General features: G+C 38.1%; 1 long non-coding RNA gene across 1 annotated transcript; it reads left to right on the forward strand.

Moving 5' to 3' along the window:
* Positions 1 to 17,775: 17,775 nt before the first annotated feature.
* Positions 17,776 to 17,956, forward strand: LOC118718950. Its single transcript, XR_004988003.1, has 2 exons — positions 17,776 to 17,825; positions 17,866 to 17,956. It is a non-coding gene; the product is annotated as an uncharacterized LOC118718950 (long non-coding RNA).
* The last annotated feature ends 1,236 nt before the right edge of the window (positions 17,957 to 19,192 follow it).

Raw genomic sequence — 19,192 nt, forward strand, 5'->3', positions numbered from 1 at the left:
AGAATCATTATCATCATCATCTTTTCTAAATAAAGGAAGGGCCTTATCTGAAATCCAAACAAATTTATTTCAAGAAATGTAATTTTTTTTAAAAAGCAACATTAAGTTATACTTTACTTAATTTATTGAATATAATAGCTGTAGAAAGTGTTCTTTATTATTTAAAAAAGAAAGAAAGAAAGAAAGAAAGAAAGAAAGAAAGAAAGGAAGGAAGAAAGAAAGGAAGGAAGAAAGAAAGAAAAGAAAAGAAAAAAGAAAAAAATTCTAATACAGGAGAAAAACAAGAGTGACCTGAAAATTTTCCACAAAAACACACAATGCCCATGAATGACAGTGTATTTTAATGGCTAAAAAATTCTGAGAAAAAAATATGTATTATGCCAAAATTTTACACTTAATAAACAGAAGGTCAAAGAATGATTGTAGAAGAGCATGATAATTTTTACGTTTTACAGCTGACCTCTGGGCCCTGGGCAGCACCTGGACCCCCGAGCCCCCATGTGTCCCTCCTGCCTGAATCACAGCACCCGAGTCCCCACGTGGAGATGCATTGATCTCAGAGGTGGTCTGTGAGGCCAGCTGGGAGAGAGCGTGCTGCCTGCCCAGCATTCATGTGGTACTGCTGGGTGGCCCTGAGGCCCACCCTGAGCCCCAGCACACAGGGTCTGGCTGTGCTCACTGCATCTGCACGTGGGGACTCGGGCACTGTGACTCAGGCAGGAGGGGCCCAGAGGTCAGCAGGGACCTGTACTTCCACGTCAGACTCTCATGCTTCAATTGCCCAGCCAGGCCTAGGAACCACACCCCTGCAGGAATTTCGTGCACTGGACCGCTAATGTCATAATAGTTATGCATGATGACAGATGGTTACTAGGCTTATTTTAGACTTCTTATGGTAATCACTTTCTAAAGTATATAAATGTTTAATCCTTAGAAAGGGTTGTACATTTTATTGTACACCTGAAACTAATATAATACTGTATGTCAACTATACTCTAAGAATTTCTTTCTTTCTTTCTCTTTCTTCCTTCCTTCCTTCCTTCCTTCCTTCTGCCTGCCTGCCTGCCTGCCTTTCCTTCCTTCCTTCCTTCTTTCTTTCTCTCTTCCTTCCTTCCTTCCTTCCTTCCTTCCTTCCTTCCTTCCTTCCTTCCTTCCTTCCTTCCTTCCTTCCTTCCTGCCTGCCTTTCCTTCCTTCCTTCCTCCCTCCCTCCCTCCCTCCCTCCCTCCCTCCCTCCTTTCTTTCTTTCTTTCTTTCTTTCTTTCTTTCTTTCTTTCTTTCTTTCTTTCTTTCTTTCTTTCTTTCTTTCTTTATTTTTAATATATTTTATTGATTTTGTACAGAGAGGAAAGAAGAGAGAGAGTTAGAAACATCGATGAGAGAGAAACATCGACCAGCTGCCTCTTGCACACCCCCTACTGGGGATATGCCGGCAACCAAGGTACATGCCCTTGACCGGAATCGAACCTGGGACCTTTCAGTCTCCAAGCTGACATTCTATCCATTGAGCCAAACCAGTTTCAGCTGTTTCTTTCTTTTTTGTTGTTCATTTTTAAATTTATTTTTAAGATTTCACATATAAGTAAAGCTATAGAGTATTTGTCTTCCTTTGATTTATTTCATTTAGCATAATACAATACCTTGTAGGCCCATCCATCTGTGTCAAATGGCAATATTTTTTTCTTTTTTATTGCTGTGTAATACTCCATTACATGCTCTATAGTTTAGTTTAAATTTCTGTAATTGATTATATACCAAGCCAATTATTTCCTGTATTAATAGGAAAAGCCTGTTCTAGTTTAATTTCCTTCTGATCATTTATATATACTAATAAAAGGATATTTGACACCTCTTACTAAGTACTAAATGAGAATATTTCATATTAAGTTCCATTCTCAGATTAAATCTGAAAAAAAATATATAATTGTATAATTGAAATGACAAAAAAAATCTAACTTCTGTTTGTAATTATTTTGTTGTTTCAAATTGGTTTAGGAAGTTATAGCTCAAATGTTCATAAATTTCAAATAAAATGTGGTGAAAACAATTTTAATTTTGGAGAATTTAAAAATTGGCTCCAGTGGAGTTAAGAGGTGTTTGGGAAATCTCTGTACCTTCCTCACAATTTTCTTGTGATCCTAAAATTGATTTGATACAATTAAAACCCAAACAAGGCCAATGTTCAATCAGTGGTTTTGATGAAATTGATTCATTCTTTTATTTTTAATATATATTTTATTGATTCTTCACAGAGAGGAAGGGAGAGGGATAGAGAGTTAGAAAAATCGATGAGAGAGAAACATCGATCAGCTGCCTCTTGCACGCCCCTGACAGGGGATCTGCCCGCAACCAAGGTACATGCCCTTGACCAGAATTGAACCCGGGACCTTTCAGTCTGCAGGCTGACGCTCTATCCACTGAGCCAAACCAGTTTCGGCATTGATTCATTCTTACTTCCAATACATCTGGTAAGAACTATCAATAAACTTTTTTTTTTTTTTTTTTTTTTTGCTATTAGACAGATTTCCCATCATTTTCTCTTCAGCTGCCAGTGTATGCTTTCCTCTGGAAGGATCATCCTATAACTGACAACAAAGATTACAAAATCCAAATGGAATAAATTTCAAGAATAGATTTTAAGATTCATGCTAGGTGCACAAATTCTCAGACATATGCTGCTTCTGTCTAAAACCCTTCTCCACTACTTAATTGTGTGACCATAAAAAAAATGCACCCTATGTTGTATTTCTGTTTCTTCAACTGAAATATAGGGCTAATCACAGTACCTAATTAACAAATGTTTATGGTGAAAAGTGAGTTAATATATGTAGACCGGTTAGAACAAGGCTGAATGCAAGTTTTAGCTGTTGTTTGCAGTGATAATTGTGAAGTTGTTGATAGTATTTTTTTCTTAGGTAATACATACTCTTGATCCACATCAATGCTGATGAAGCAGCTTTGGTAATGGAAGGGATATGTGTTATGGATTCGATGTCTGTACCCTCAAAATGTGTTTGTTGAAATCCTATCCCCTAATGTGATGGCATTTGGAGGTGGGGTCTTTGGTAGGTGTTTGGATCGTGAGGGTAGAACCCTCATGAATAGGGTGATTTCTCTTATAAGAGAGACATCAGAGGGCTCTCTTGCCTCTTCTGCCATGTGAGGGCACAGTGAGAGGGAGGCAGTCTATAAGCCAGGAAGCTGGTCATCACTAGACACAAATCTGTTGGCGCCTCAATCTTGGACTTCTGAGACTCCAGATGTGAGACATAAGTGTTTGTTAATCAAGCCACCCAATTTGTAGTATTTTTATTGTAGCAGCTCAAATGAACTAAGGCAAGACATTAAAGAGGCTTGATATTACAGAAGAGAGTATGGGGAAAAGCATATGTATTATACTACGATAAGAGAAGGCTTCCAAGCAAAGCTACATCGAAATTTGTGAATGATTCTCAATATAGGAGATAAGCCTTGTTACTTATTCATTTTAATGTTCTCTCATCCTATTATACGACAGTACTATTCTACGTAGATGAGGATAGAACAGTTAACAAAATAAAATCTTTATTTTCATGGAGCTTATATTGCAGAGGAGGGACCAATAATAACAAATAAGAAAAATCACTGAGTGCATCAGAAGATGATAATGTTAAGCACTATGGGGGGAAATGAAACCGGGGATAGTGGATATAGTGAGAAAGTGATAGAGTGGGTTGTTATTTTGTAATCAGGTGACCCTTCATTTAGCAGGGCTCTAACCACAAGTGAATAAAAAGCAAGATTATAATCCAGCTAACCCTAAAGGGAAGTGTCTAATAAACAAAAATTGGAGATGCTATTGACATTATGAAATCATGGAGGAAGAATAATGGAGATGATGAAGTGCTTCAGACAAGTGAGAGCTTGCAAGAGGGAATAAATTATGGCAGAAATTTTAAAAGAATTGAATTTTTGCACATATCTAATCTATTCTACTCATGCTCTATAATTAATCTTCCCTGTCTACCAGCTTTCCTGCCATTCACATCTGCTTAAATGACTAGCACTCGGTAGTACAGAGGCTTAAGGTCAAGACTTTGATCCTGCCCTCAAGGCGTTCACAGTACAGTAAAGGAAAGTGATATATTGACAGCTTATTATAATGTAGGGCCCTGGGCACCATAAGAATAATAGGAATAAAGTGCTTCCTAAGAGCAATTTATAGTATAATCTTGGAACAATCTCTTAGTAGAATTTTTGTAATTCTTTTAAAATGATAGACTTCCTAAATATACAAATAAATATGCAGAAAGCCACAGGCAAAATTCTACACAAAATATATTATTAAATATATGAATAGCTAGTGGTTGTTTCATCTGAGTCTAAAGTATAACTTCCCAGAGATGCCCTTTTTTTCACTGGTATAATTTCTAAGAGGGGAGGGGTCCTTTGTAATTTTTTTTTTTTTTTTCTGGACAGACAGTATTAACTAACTGGAATATATTTTACCACCTTTGAAATTGCTGATATTTCTATTGCATTTTTAAGTTTCCAACATTCATTCATGGTCCTCATAAGTAAGTTTTTGATATAGTCTTTATATAACAACTAGAGGCCCGGTGCATGAAAATTCATGCACTGGAAGGAGGGTCCCTCAGCCTGGCCTGCCCCTTCTCACAGCTTGGGAGCCCTCAGGGGTGGGAGGTGACCTGGTGATTAGGGGAAGGTAACATCCCCATCACACCTCTGCTGCTTCCACTGCCAGCAGCGCAAGCCTTGGCCAGCCCTAATTACCTGCACCTCAGGCCAGCCCTGGGTGACTGGGCAACCACAATCCAAGGCTTGCCTACACCTTGGGTTTGCCCTGGGAGGCTAGGGTACTAAAAGGGCTGAGGGTCTCTGGAGGAAGGCTTGTGGAGTGGCCAGACCTGCCTGAGGGTGAGCCCAGTCTTGCCATGAACCTGCTGCCCCAGTGGGGCTGAGGGGACTGGGTGCTACCATCTTGTGGCAAGGGGTGCCACCATCTTTGAGGGCATGACAGTCAATTAGCATATTCCCTCCTTATTGGCTGTGGGCACTCCATCTTTGTGAGGGTCAATTAGTATATTCCCTCTTTATTAGATAGGATTATAGTATTTATTCCCTTATTCGTGGAAGAAAGAAGAAAGCTTTTTGCTATAACCTTTTTGAAAAAGTTGCACATCCAATTAGTTGAGAATCCACATCTTGAGATAAAACTCTCAAAGCAGATAATCAATGGCGATGCCTTCAGTAGTCGTTTCCCCTCTTCCCTTTGTTCAGACCTAGCATTTTAACCTAAATCCTGTGCAGAATTACAATCCCCTTTTGTAAGAAACATAGTAATCGATATTCTACATTTTATGCAATATTTATGTTGAATTCATTAGTTTAACATCCACAGAGATCCTGTTAATATTAATAGGATGGACGAGTGAAGACTGAGCAGGTGAAGTACAGCTTCGGTCACATGACCCTTTGCAGTGCTATCAAGTATGCTGTAGGAGATGATGCCGGTACTCCCTTCTGGCAGGCATGCATGATCCTCACGGGTGTTTTCTGCCCAAAGTTATTAACGCTACAGACAACATTAGCAGACTTTTGCATGAAAATCTTGGCATACCTCTATCTGTAAAGGGTTTGTGAATTTAAGGTTCTTCATAAAATCTCACTTGTAGACTGTTAGGCATAATTGGCAGGCCTTTGAAGTTTTGGCACTGGCTTGGTTCTCCCTTGTTTCGCAAAATCACTGGCTATAAAACCATATCCCATAGCGTTGTGCAAAAGTAAAAAAAAAAACCAAAAACATAGATTGTAGCCGAAACCGGTTTGGCTCAGTGGTAGAGGGTCGGTCTGTGGACTGAAAGGTCCTAGGTTCGATTTCGGTCAAGGGTATGTACATTGGTTGAGGGCACATCCCCAGTAAGGGTGTGCAAGAGGCAGCTGGTCGATGTTTCTCTCTCATTGACATTTCTAGCTCTCCCTCTCCCTTCCTCTCTGTAAAAAAATCAATAAAATATATATTTTTTAAATAGATTGTATTTTTAAGAAGCAAAAATAAGTCAACTATCAGAATATGCCTTCTTCATGTTTTAGCCATTTCTTCAATTCTATCTGCTTATCTTCCATAGGAACCTAAAGCTGCGTTAAGAGCTTTCTCATAGATCTGCAGGGCCCCCACACCCCTTCTCCCACATTTTCCATTGTTCATTTCCCATGTGGACACAGGAATTGACTGCTCTGGGCTTACCTGATCACAAGTGTAAGGCCTATGTCAGAGTGATCATTCATGTTCTGCCTTGCAGCATTGTAAATATAGTGAAAGGACTTTTGTGGGAGTTACTGTTGCATTCTTAGTCCCAGGTATCATTCAATGGGACACATTTTGTGTGGGCTCTACACAGCTTAGAATCTGGGAAACACTTGAGAGAAATACGTAAACAAATCAAAACAAAACAAACACACAAAAAAGCAAATTGATAGTTCAATACCCCCGGCAGACACTGTGTGTGTGTGCTGTGTGTGCGCACATACACACATACACACACACTAAAGGACAGAGAGAGACTAGGAGAGCTTTAGAGGGAGTCCCTGCTACCTTTTCCATGGGTCCCTGTGTCACATCAAAAGACACTGAGCCTGACTCCTCTTACAAGAGGCAAGAGGCTCAGGAAAGCTCACAAGGAGGTCGAAAACAACAATTAAGCTTTTTAAAGGTGTGTGGTCTCAAGATTGCTTGCGTTGGGAGTGGAAGTAATTGCAGACTTGGGAGTGTTCATTCATTAACGCTTTGTAAATGAAGTGGACAATCACCTGAATATAAATACAGCAGAAGAAAAATCAAACAGGAAAGACTATACACCTCACGTTTAAACACAGTTATCATTTTATCTGGCTTGCATAATCACTTTAATTCTTATGCAAGTCTTAACTTGAGTTCGAATGAGTTAATTTACTTGCTAAAAAACCTTTGCTTTGCTTAGAATGGTAACAGTTTGACAATCAGAGGATGATTTCATTCCTCTGTTTCATGAGTACATTTTTAGTGATTCCTTAGTCTCCTGACCTACCCTAGCAGAGCTTTTCACTACTTCTTTTCCAACGTAAGAAACTGGGACACTGAGAATTTAACATACCTTTGGGTAATAATTGAAGAAGAGGAATATATTCAGTTTTCCCCCCCAAAACTTATATTGCATTGTGACTCCACAGCCATATTTGACTTCATAGGGGAGATGTTGTTCGGCCAGTTTGGGGAGTTAAACTTAGAAGATACAAAAGCTATAAACTTGTTTTAGGAACTAAACCTACTGAAGTTCTCTACTTATATAATGTCCAGACGAATTGCATACATAAATCCATGCTTTTTCTTTGGCTTTCAAACACAGCCGGTAATCTTGAGCACAGCACGATTTGGACCTTGGCTTCCCTGTTCTAGCTTCGCTATTCTATATTCTTCCTACCCATCAAGGCTCCACTCATACTGGATGACTTTTAATCTCCACACGTTAGCATTTCTTTAGTCAGCTCTATACCTGTGTTCTTCCCCCATATCTAAATTCTACTCATTCCTGAAAGCACTGTCAGATATTGTAGACAGAAGAACCCTTTCTCTCCTTTAAATTACCATAAGAATTCATTCTATGGGGATATCTCTTCTACTGTATTTCTCCTACTTTGCTTGGCAGGGGGAGTGACTGTGTAAATGTTATTTTCTCTGCTATTGTATAATATATAAGGACCGGATTTGTTTCTTTATATACTTCAATACTCGGTAAGTAATAAAAAACAACAACTCTTGCTTGAATAAAAGATATTTTGGAGGTAAAATATTCTGTAATATTATGTCATGTAAAATTTAAGCTACTTTGTGATTGGGACACAATGGAACAAGTTACAGATAAAATAATTACTTCTGACAGCTGATATAATACTAATTTCTTTCCCAAAGTACCTACCTAAATAAAACTGTCAACATTACAAAATATAGAAACAAACCCACTTAAGGCAGATAGGTACATACGTATATGCTAAATTTTAATTCCTTGTTAAAATTCTCTATTAATACACCCTATTTATAAAAAATACTTTACAAGGTAATATCTAATACAGTATAATTTATTTATTTTGTTGATGTTAAATCCTGTTTCCTCTAGGAATGTAAACTCCATGAGGGCTAGTAATTTTCTCACTTAATTTACAGATCAATCAAAATTCCTAGAATATGTTTGACATATAGTAAATATTTATTGATTGATTATGCAGAAGAACCATTATCATTACATCTTTGGACTTCATTTTGCTCAAATAATTCTTTATTTACTCTACACAGAGACCTAATGAAGAAAATAGCATGTGTTATATTCATGATAGAACCTCACTGAATTGACTAACATGGGAACAGCAATTTTAATTTTAATGCTTTCTTTCTTTCTTTCTTTCTTTTTCTTTCTTTCTTTCTTTCTTTCTTTCTTAATTCATCCCTTTTAGACACAATTGTTTAGAAGTTATTTGCTTGCTCATATTTAATTCTTTCCTTTCTATATTATTTTCTACTTAAGATTCTGCAACCACAATTTTGAAAATAAAGGTAAAATACAATGACCCCACCAAAAAAGATTATTCAGGTGTGATTATAACTTTTAGATATCCTGAAGCAAAATATATATTTAAGAACTGGGGTTTTTTAAGATCATAAATACTAAAAAAATTTTGAGATCCTAAATAAATATTATGAACTGTGCTGAAAATAATCATGTTAGATTTTAAAGCTGGAATCTATAAAATCTTATGGAAATTTTAGAAAATGTTAACTACCTTGTTTACCATCCAAGTCTCTCAAAAAACGTGGTTTGAAGTCAACTGTAAGAGGAATAGGCATTAACTTAGAGAAAATGTTCCTCTGTTGGTTAGCATAGCAGTCATTTTTACTGCAAACTTGTGGAACTCAACATTCCTATTATTGTAATTGTGGAAATCACATGTAATAACTCTCATTCAAATTTAGCATAAAACATCAGTTTTAAACTACGATTTTCTATTCATCTCTGACATTTCACTTTTCAATTTGAAGCTAGGTAGCCATAAATTAAGTTTGGCAGCTAGTGAGAAAATGTTTGTAAATCATAAGAAGAAGCCTCGTCAAAATTTAAATCAATATACCTATATTTCAAAAGTACTAAAACTAGTACATGATGTAAATTTCATATTACTAAGGAGCCCAATGAAAGCAACAACAGATAATATGTGAGCCTCTTTGCATATTTTGCCTTTTATCAGTGATTGGAGCTTTGTTTTCTGCAAAAAATAAAATTGGGGTAATGTTTTCTTTAATTACTTTAGAATATATTTACAGGTGCCAATCATGAATTCTAATTGTTTTAAAGTTGTGACAGAATTTTTCTCAAACTAAAAATAAAATCAATGTCAAACAAGTGATAGTTCAATTGTCAACTTTGAGAAAGACGACCTCACGAAGCAATACTTGGCCTTGGTGGTGGGAGCTTGGGTAGGGAGCATTACCTTCCTAAAGACAATATCCTACTTATCCTAAATTATCTAGGTCAGTGTTTCCCAAACTTCTCTCATGATGAGAAGCACCTGGCGGAGAACTAGAATTTTTGGGAACATATAGGTAAAATTGTATACTTACCTATATGTTTCCAAAAATTCTAGTTTAGCACTTCTTAGTTGGGATTCAGGAATCTGTAGTTTAACAACTCCGCCAGGTGCTTCTCATCATGAGAGAAGTTTGGGAAACACTGAGCTAGGTAATGCTCTTAATTACTTTGGCTTGATGAAAACCAGAGGTTGCTATGGTAAACTTTGCCACAAATTGACAGTTTCAAAGACAGTTCTCAAATAAAAATAATTATGTGTAAGACCCTGGTTATTACACCAATTTTTCAATAAGTCTGGTTTGAATCCTACAGAAAGCACAGTGAAGCACTTTATTTTATACACACACACAAATGTTTTCAATTATCTCCCACTAGTTTTGTATATCAGTAGAAAAACCAAAAGTGAATGATTCTGAAAATTGGTTGTTACCTGGGATCGGGGGAATAGGTTACTTTGGTACTAGATTTATTCATCTGAGATATACCGTATTTTCCGACGTATAAGACGACCCACTAATTTTATAGTTAAAACATAGGTTTAGGCCTGTATTCGCTGTATAAGACTACTCCCCACTTCTGAGGCAATACCAGTTCTTTTTTTAATAGACCGCCTCTCTGACTCTGGCCAATCCAAGCTGGCTTTTTATGCATGCAAATTATACATGTTCTGTACCCGAAGCTACACTGTGTTCTAGTAAAAAGCCTGCTCAGATTGGCCAGAGTCAGAGAGGCCATCTATTAAAAAAAGAACTGGTGTTGCCTCGGAAGTGGGGGGTAGTCTTATACAGCGAATATAGGCCTAAACCTATGTTTTAACTGTAAAATTAGGAGGTCGTCTTATACACCAGAAAATACAGTAGGAAGAATAACAATACCTAACTTTCATAGGTATTCTGAGACTTAAAGAGAAAAAGTTTACAAAGCACTTGGTGCAGTGTGGTTTTCAGTATGTAAATCAGTATATATTAGCCCTTCTCTGGCCCACATTAAAGAGCTCCAGGTCCCAAAATGTCATTAAAAGGGAAACAAAACAAACCAACAAAAAGAAGCAAAGAGTCAAAGCCAAACATTATGAAAATCTTTATTAAAGAAAAAAACTGCCAATGTTAAATTGATTCCAAATTCACTCTAGGGAAAGTCATAGTTGTGTCCCTCATCCTATTTTGCAGAGTTACTGTCATGGCCCTTTAAGGATATATTTCTTGATTTCAATACATGATTCTATTAATTACTATTTTGAAGATGGTGGTATCACACTGTGCCTCCCTCAAGAGTTTGTATTAGTCCATGTCCTTTAGATTGTCTATGGTTCTTGAGATTTCTTCCACTGCAGATACCCACCATAAACCCTTTTATTTCCCCTGAGAAAATTATCCACAATGGCGGAGCATAATTTAATTTCTCTCTCAAGTACCATGCACCTCACATATTTCATCATTTTGACATTCTAATATAGTATATAAATATGTCTTTGACTCCATTTTTTTTCAAATACATTTCTCTCTCTAACTGTCAGCTGCAATGAATAAAGGCAATTCTCCTCAACCCTTTCTAGCTTCTCTGTGCAAGGACCGTATTAATCATCTTCAATTCCCCTGCAAACAATTGGAAGTTGTCCCTCATATTCAAATTGGGTAAAATCATAGCTGCATACTAGAAATGTGGAATGACTGGTTTTGGGGCATGAGACAAATGTCTGAAAATTCATTGTTCAAGCAGATAACCAAGTTTTAAACTTTGCATTATGTCAATTAAATGCACTGCTGCTAAGGCATTTCACCAGATTATGCTACTGGCCACAAGGAGATTGAGTGGCTATGCAAGAGTCTGTCAGCACTGGGGTGTCTTATTGTATACTTAAAACGACTGAAGAAATGACTATCACTATGAGAGAGTTTTGAGATTTAGAGAGCCAAAATAATCATTGTGAATAATTTTTGTTTTCTTTTTAAAAACCCACTCACTATCCTCTAGTACCTAATCAAAATTATAAATTTCTGCCAGAGGAAACCCACCCATGCACAAATTCATGCACCTCCCTCTAGTCCTATATAATAAAAGGCTAATGTGCAAATAGACCAAACAGAGGAACAACCAAACAACTGATCACTATGGAATGTGCTGACCACCAGCACTCCAATATCAATATATCATTAATCTGGCCCCCACAACATTGTATTAAATCGGTTTCTATTCACTCATTAGGACTCAATCCGGATATCTCAACCTTCAATATTTTCCCTGTGGTCTCTCACTCTCCAATCTAGATTCTATTCTTCCATAACAATATTTGGAGAGATCTAATATAGCACTTAATTTATGGAATTGCAAATCCTTTTTGGTCTGCCTTTCTCACTGTACTTTAAATCCTCTGGGAACACAGGCAGTGTGTCTTTTTTTCTGCTACTTCCAACACTTCTAGCACAGCAGTCATTTATTTATATTGAATTCAAAATAAATGCATGCATAGAATAATGAAAAGAGTCTTAATCAGCTTGTTTTTTTCAACACAAATTCCAGAATCATTCCCTAGCAAGCTGTTGTTAATTATGTAAATATTTTATCTAAATGTAAATGTTTAAAAAATGCTTAGTCCTTTCTGCAAGCTATGGTAATTTTATTAACTTACTGTATTGGTCAACCACAATAATTGTTCCCTATTCACATGATATCAATTTAAATATATTTCCTATGCTTTCAAGTTTGTCCACAACTGCTCTCTAGCCTCCTCATGCAAATGTAGCCCTCACAATTTTTGACATTTCCCTTAGTTCTATTTTTATGTATACTCTGGGAAAAATGGCTCATTGATACCTTCTTAGTCAGCAGCTGTGGCATTTGTAGCCTAGGGCAAACTATTAAGTAATTAATTATATATTGTATTTATAATTTCAAGTTTTTAATATTTCCACCAGAGGGTAAGCATTGGTTAATTTCCATAACGCCATGGATAAAGTCTGATTTGAATATAAGTGTTATATTCAAATATATATTTTCAGTCCTATTCTTATATATAAATAAATAAAAATATGTACTACCTTATGTTTCATGTCTAATATAATTTAGCAAAAAAACTGTGTTAATAGACTCAAAAAAATTTGAACACTATTACAGAAACTTATATTTGGAAAATATTTCTTATTATAATTTTAAGATTGGAGAAACACTGCATGAATTGTCTTATTGTATACCATATGTAATATAAGCACACTAGAAGCCCAGTGCACAAAATTCATGCTTGGGTGTGGTCTCTAGGCCTGGCCAGCAATCAGGGCCATTTGGGGCCAGACCTATCAGGGCCGGGCTGGCGAGGAGGCAATGGTTATTGGGTTGAGCATGGAAAGAATGGACACTGGATGCCAATGTCGCTATTGTCAGCTCCCCACCACCATGTGGTTCACTGCCTCCCCCCACTTCCCTTGCTGCTGAGCTGCCACCATGGTGGGTGGGCAGTGGGCCAATCAGGGCCTACCAGCTGGGAGGAGGGATAGGGCATGGAGGCATGGAAGGTTGGCCACCAACTCCAAGGAGGGAGCTGGCTCTCGGCCCCCCTGGGAAAGAGGTCATGTCCCCCGCCACCTACCCCTGGTTTCCTGTCCCAGCCCAGGGGCAAGAGGAGAGGGACAGGGAGGTTGGCTGGCCTGGGGAGGTTGGCTTTGGGAGTGCACTGATCACCAGGGGGCAGCTCCTGCTTTGAACATCTCCCCCTGGTGATCAGTGCACATCATACTGACCGGTCATTCTGGTCAATTAAACTTATATATATATACATACATACATATATATATATATATATATATATATATATATATATATATTTTTCAGTATTGGAATTAAAAAAAAAAAAAAAAAGCCCAGGCCTTCACCACACTATCATCTTATCATCTGTGTCCATGACTCATGAATATATTGATAGATTAAATAGAGAAGGTAGACCAGAGACCAGGATGGCAGGACACACACAGGCTTTATTGGAGGGAAGGGTACCCCTGCACACTGCTTCCATGGAGAAGAGTGGAAGAGAGAGAGCAAGGGGCTTACAAGTACCTTTAAGGATAGGGGGCGGGGCTTAGGGCACTTAGCACACGCTGATTGATTAGGGACCTAGGGACTTAGGAACTGGGGCTTAGGGTATTTGGCAGGTGCTGATTGAATGGGGGCTTAGGGTATTTGGCAGGTGCTGATTCAGAGCTCAGGAATGTCTGGCTGCAGGTGGGGTTTACTTCTGTCCATCAACTGGAGAAAAGGAGGATCTCTCATATATATTCTTTGATTAATCTCTTTCCACCCCACCCCTTCCTTCTGAGATTCATCAGTCTGTTCCATGCTTCCCCGTCTCTGGCTCTATTTTGTTCATCAGTTTATTTTGTGTGTTAAATTCCACATATGAGTGAGATCCTGTGATACTTGTCTTTCTCTGACTGGCTTATTTATTTAGCTTGGCATAATACTCTCCAGACTATATCTTCACATAGAAATTAGACACTCCATTGTGTGAAAATTGCTACTGAAATTTCAGTCATGCACACAGTCTCACTGGTTGTCTTTCAGTCCATATTTTATATTCTTGAGAGAGAATGAATATCTGATCATTATACTTTGGTTGTATGTCCACTGCTATTCAGCCTCTAAGGCCCATGTCAAGAGGCTAGGGTCACACTTTGTATGTATGAGCGAAGCAGGAATTTTAGGGGGTTATAGGCAGGCTTACAGATTTCTCAGAATTGGGGTCCATGGGAAAAAGCACAGGGCTGCAGACTGGGAGAAGGTACATTTCCATAACACAAGGAAGCCAGGTGCAGTTACATCTCCATAAGACAAGAAGGCAACAACAGGTATTTTTACATGAGACAAGAAAAATGGAGGTAGCCAAGAAAGGTCACATTTACAAAATAAAGAGAAAGAAGCCATTCAGAAGGAGGTGGAGAAAGCACAAAGGGAATAGGAAAATAATAGGGAAGGAGGTGGGGAGAACCTCACTTGGGAAATTGAGCCCAGGAGTTACTATAGTAACTAGTCTAAGGGAATAGTGACCAATCAGAGGGGTTATCAGGCACCAGGATCTGCAGCCTTTATAATAAGTCATTGGGAAGAAGAACCCAGTGGGACTCTTCCCCTTCCTCACTTGGGAATCAGTTCAGTGGGACCCTTTCTCCTCCCTACTTGGGAGTCTGTACTTGTTCTTCAATAAATCACCACCTTTCTATACCACTTTCTGTCTGTGGATTCATCCTTCCATTCTGGTGGATAAAGAATCCGGGTTCCAGTCCAAAACTCTGGTATCATGAACAATGTTTTAAGGTCAGAGTGCATTTTTTAGAGAAGAAGGGATATTTCATGTATTACTGACAATGAAAATAGTGCTTCTTTTAAATAAATGCATATTTAAGGGAATTTTGTAACACATTATATTATGAATAGATTGTTTTTCAGAGCTAAGAGTACGATGTCTATGAATTGCATAGGTATGATTCTTAATTGAAACTTTAAATTAGTGAAATGTGAGCTCTTATTAGAATATAAATAAATGATTATCCCAGTCAATACTGGTTCAAAAATTAAAACTTTGCCAAACTAATTTGCCAAACTAGAGGCCCGATGCACAAAATTCATGCAAGGGCTCAGCCCTAGCTTTGTCCGGAAAGTAGTCCAGAAGGATGTCCAGAATTAGCATATTACGCTTTTATTATTATAGGTTGTTGCACAATTTACCAGGTGACCGGAAAATATGCAACCAGTACTGGAGATTCAGAAAAAAAACTTTTATTTAAAGCAGAGCTGCTGGCTCAGGGGATTCGAAGATTCAAAGCCTGAACCCCCTATACAATGAGATTACTCCTTATATATTCTTTGTTTCCTATCTGTTTCCTAAATACAGGGCTTTTGTGGTGGGCTTTCACAGCCCCTCCTAGTCAGTTAGAATGGGCAAGTTAGATTGTATCTAAATGCCTGGCCTGGGTGGTTCAAGCAATGGCCCCTCTGGCCAAGCTGCCAAATTCCCAGCTCGTGGTCCCTGCAAACTGGGAGCACCCAGGAAGACAGACTATTGCCTAAGGAAGGGGAGTGACTTAATTATAGGCTAACAGGAATGTGCACTAGGACACTGGTCACTGGCACAGATTCAGATTACCAGCCTTCCTCCTCCCCCCCCCCCCCTGCCTTCCCCAGATTTCCCCCTATATTCCTCATTAGAAGTGATATTATATACAGGATATACAGTCAGAATTTGATAACCTATTCTAAAATGGCTTTGTAGCTACCATAAAGAGATACAGAATGTAAAAAACAAGAAAGAAAGAACTTTAGCAATTATTTTTTCCTAGCCAATATTTTTGTTTGCTTGTCCTTATTTACTTACATGATGGAGATCTGTGACTATAAAAAGAGTGATTTTTTCTTTCTTTCATATCAGTCATTTTTGTTATATTTAAAATTTAAATTTTATACTTAAAAATGCTTACTGTTAAATTATAAAGAAAATCACTCTTACTATATTTTAGAATTAATCCTGAAAATACTTTGCAGGATTAAAAAATAGTATTGCCCAGTCAGTTTGGCTCAGTGATTGAGCTTCAACCTATGAACCTATGAATCCCAGTCAGAGTACAAGACCTGGTGTGGGCTCCATCTGCAGTGTGGGGTAAGCAGTAGGCAGCCAATCAATGATTCTTTCTCATCATTGATGTTTCTATCTTTTTTTCCCCCCCTCTCCCTTCCTCTCTGAAATCAATAAAAATATATTTTAAAAAAGAAAAAAATATAGTGGCATTTAGTAAATGTCCAATAAAGAAGGTAAATTTCATTGTTATTCCTCAATGACAGACAAAACAAGCAAGTTTTTATTCATTAAAATTCCATTCATGTTAATATTCTTTTATTTATTCAAAACAGAGAAACACTGATTTTTCCTGTTTAATTCATCAACACTTTCAATAAATACTTGCTTTTAGCTCCTTTATTACCTTTTGATAAAAATTTTAATTGAAATTAGTTTGTCATTAATTAGAGCGGATATTTGTGTCAAGAATTTCACCAAACTTCATATCAAATAATAATAGAAAGCAAAAGTTGTGTTTTCTGAATGTGCTCAGGCACCAGGAGTGCTAAAGCTGTGACTAATGATTACTGGTTCCCGCTGTGTCTAGCTTACTTTGGTAATTAGCACTCCCACCTGTTTTCATTGTAAATGAAGGGGTCCTAGTGAGTCACTTAAAGGTGCTGAATAAATGGATGATCTGTCATTATCATGTCCTCTTTTTCCAAAAAAGCTCAATTAAAATGTGCATATTGCACAGATTAAGTGAATAAAAATATGCTTTCTGTAATTAACTCTTTTTTATCCTTACCCTAGGATACATTCACTGATTTTAGAGAGCAGAAGAGGGATATATATATATAGATAGATAGATAGATAGATAAATAGATAGATATATAGATATAGATATATAGATATAGATATATAGAGAAAGATGTTAGGCACATTCTTGTGCTCCATTATATTCCTCTTGGGGCTCTTGCCCCACACTGTAATTGACCTGTTATCCTCAATGTAGGTTTCATGGTTAATGGCCTTTGGCTTCAGTAAACAGCTTCACCCAGTTTCCAGTGGACTGCCTACATCAGCTGTCACCCTGTGCCTCATCAACCAGTTATTCTGAGTGACCCTTACAAGAGACATTAATATCCTACTCCCTCTACTCTGCTCTGCTGATGTCATTTGGTCTTAGCCCTCTTCTAGCAGATGTAATAATCCTATCTAATAAAGAATGATATGCAAATTAACTGTATGTCTGCTACACCCACAAGCTATGCCTACCAGTCAATCTGGAGCAAGTATGCAAATTAACATAAACAAGATGGCTGCGGCCAAGGAGCAAGCAGGAGGCTTGGTTTTCCCCCGCCATGGAGGAGGCCAAACTTCCAGCACACCCTGGCCTGCCCTTGCCTCCGCTCAAGGCTACAAAGTTTCAATTACAGAAGATAAATAAATCTCATGTACCAGGGCCTCCGCTTGGATCATCAGGGAGCATGGGTACTGTTGGTAGGAATGCAAAATGGTGTAGACACTGTGCAAACTGGTATGTAATTTCCTCAAAAAATTAAATAATGGAACTCAAAGGAATTTTTAGGGATGAAATAGGCAGGTTTTAGGAAATTTTAGGAACTAAGGAGTCTATGGGGAAAAGCACAGGGCTACAGAGCTGCAAAGGGTGTATTTCCATAAGACAAGAGAGCTGGGAGTGGCAGAAGTTACATTTCCATAAGATAAGGGAGCTGAGAGTAGCAAAAGGTACACATCTACAGAATAAAGGGAAGGAAGCCCCTCCTTCAAAGAGGGAGGAGGAAAAACCCAGAGGGAACAGGAGAACAATAAGGGAGAAGAAGGAGGGAACCTCATATACTTCACATGAGACCTGAGCTTAAGAGTTGCTACAATGACCAAATCAAAAGGGGAATAGTGACCAATCAGAAGGGATATCAAGGCACACAACACTGCAGCCTTTATAAACCTTGGAAAACGGAACTCGGTGAGACTCTTTCCCCCTCCTCATGTGGGAGTCTGTGCTTATTTCTCATTAAATTTCCACCTTTGCTATGCCATTTCTGTCAGTGGTTTCATTTTTTGACTCCACTAGACAAAGAGTCTGGGAAACTATCCAGCCCATGGGAACACTGCCAGTCCAATTTCCCATTTCAGAACTGCCTTCTGACCCAGCTATCCCACTTCTGGGAATATATCCTAGGAATCCCAAAACATCAATCAGAAATAATATATGCACCCCTATGTTCATAGCATTATTTATAATGGCCAATATTTGGAAACAGGCCAAGTACCCTTCGGTAGATGAATGGGTAAAAAAGCTGGGCTACATTTATACAGTGGGATACTATATGGCTGTAAAAAAGAAGGAACTCTTACCCTTTCCGATAATATAGATAGATCTGGAGATTGTTATGTTAAGTGAAATCAGCAGGTCAATCAGAGTAAGACAAATATCACATGACCTCACTTACAGGTGGAATCTAATGAACTAAATTAACTGATGAACAAAATAGAACCATATGCATGGATGCATGGAATACCACATGTGTCAAACACAAGGCCCGCAGGCCAAATCCGTCCCGCCAGGCCTTGCAATGTGGCCCGCACCGCGCTGTCATCACTGCACTCCGCTGCATTTCCATCACAATGACAGTTTATGACTGTTCAGTAAACCATTCGGCCCGCGATTTAGGCTGGATTTTAGATTTTGGCCCCTTCTCTGATTGAGTTCGACACCCCTAGAATAGACTGACAGAGATCAGATGGCAAGGGTGTAGGGGAGACTGGATAAAAGAAGGCAAAGAAAGTTGCCAAAGAACATATACACCTAGCCCACGGACACAGACAACAATGTGGTAAAGGCCAGGGGAAGGGGTAGACGGGGTTGGGAGAAGGTTGGTTAAGGATCAGGAAAAATAGGGGACATTTGTATAGTGTCAACAATAAAAATAAAACAAAACAAAAAACTAGAATTTTATCTCCCAAAATCTATCTATCTGTAATAATAAAAGGGTAATATGCTAATTAGACCAG

The sequence above is a fragment of the Pipistrellus kuhlii genome, unplaced genomic scaffold (genome assembly GCF_014108245.1).
Source record: "Pipistrellus kuhlii isolate mPipKuh1 unplaced genomic scaffold, mPipKuh1.p scaffold_m20_p_15, whole genome shotgun sequence".
Lineage (NCBI taxonomy): Eukaryota > Metazoa > Chordata > Mammalia > Chiroptera > Vespertilionidae > Pipistrellus > Pipistrellus kuhlii.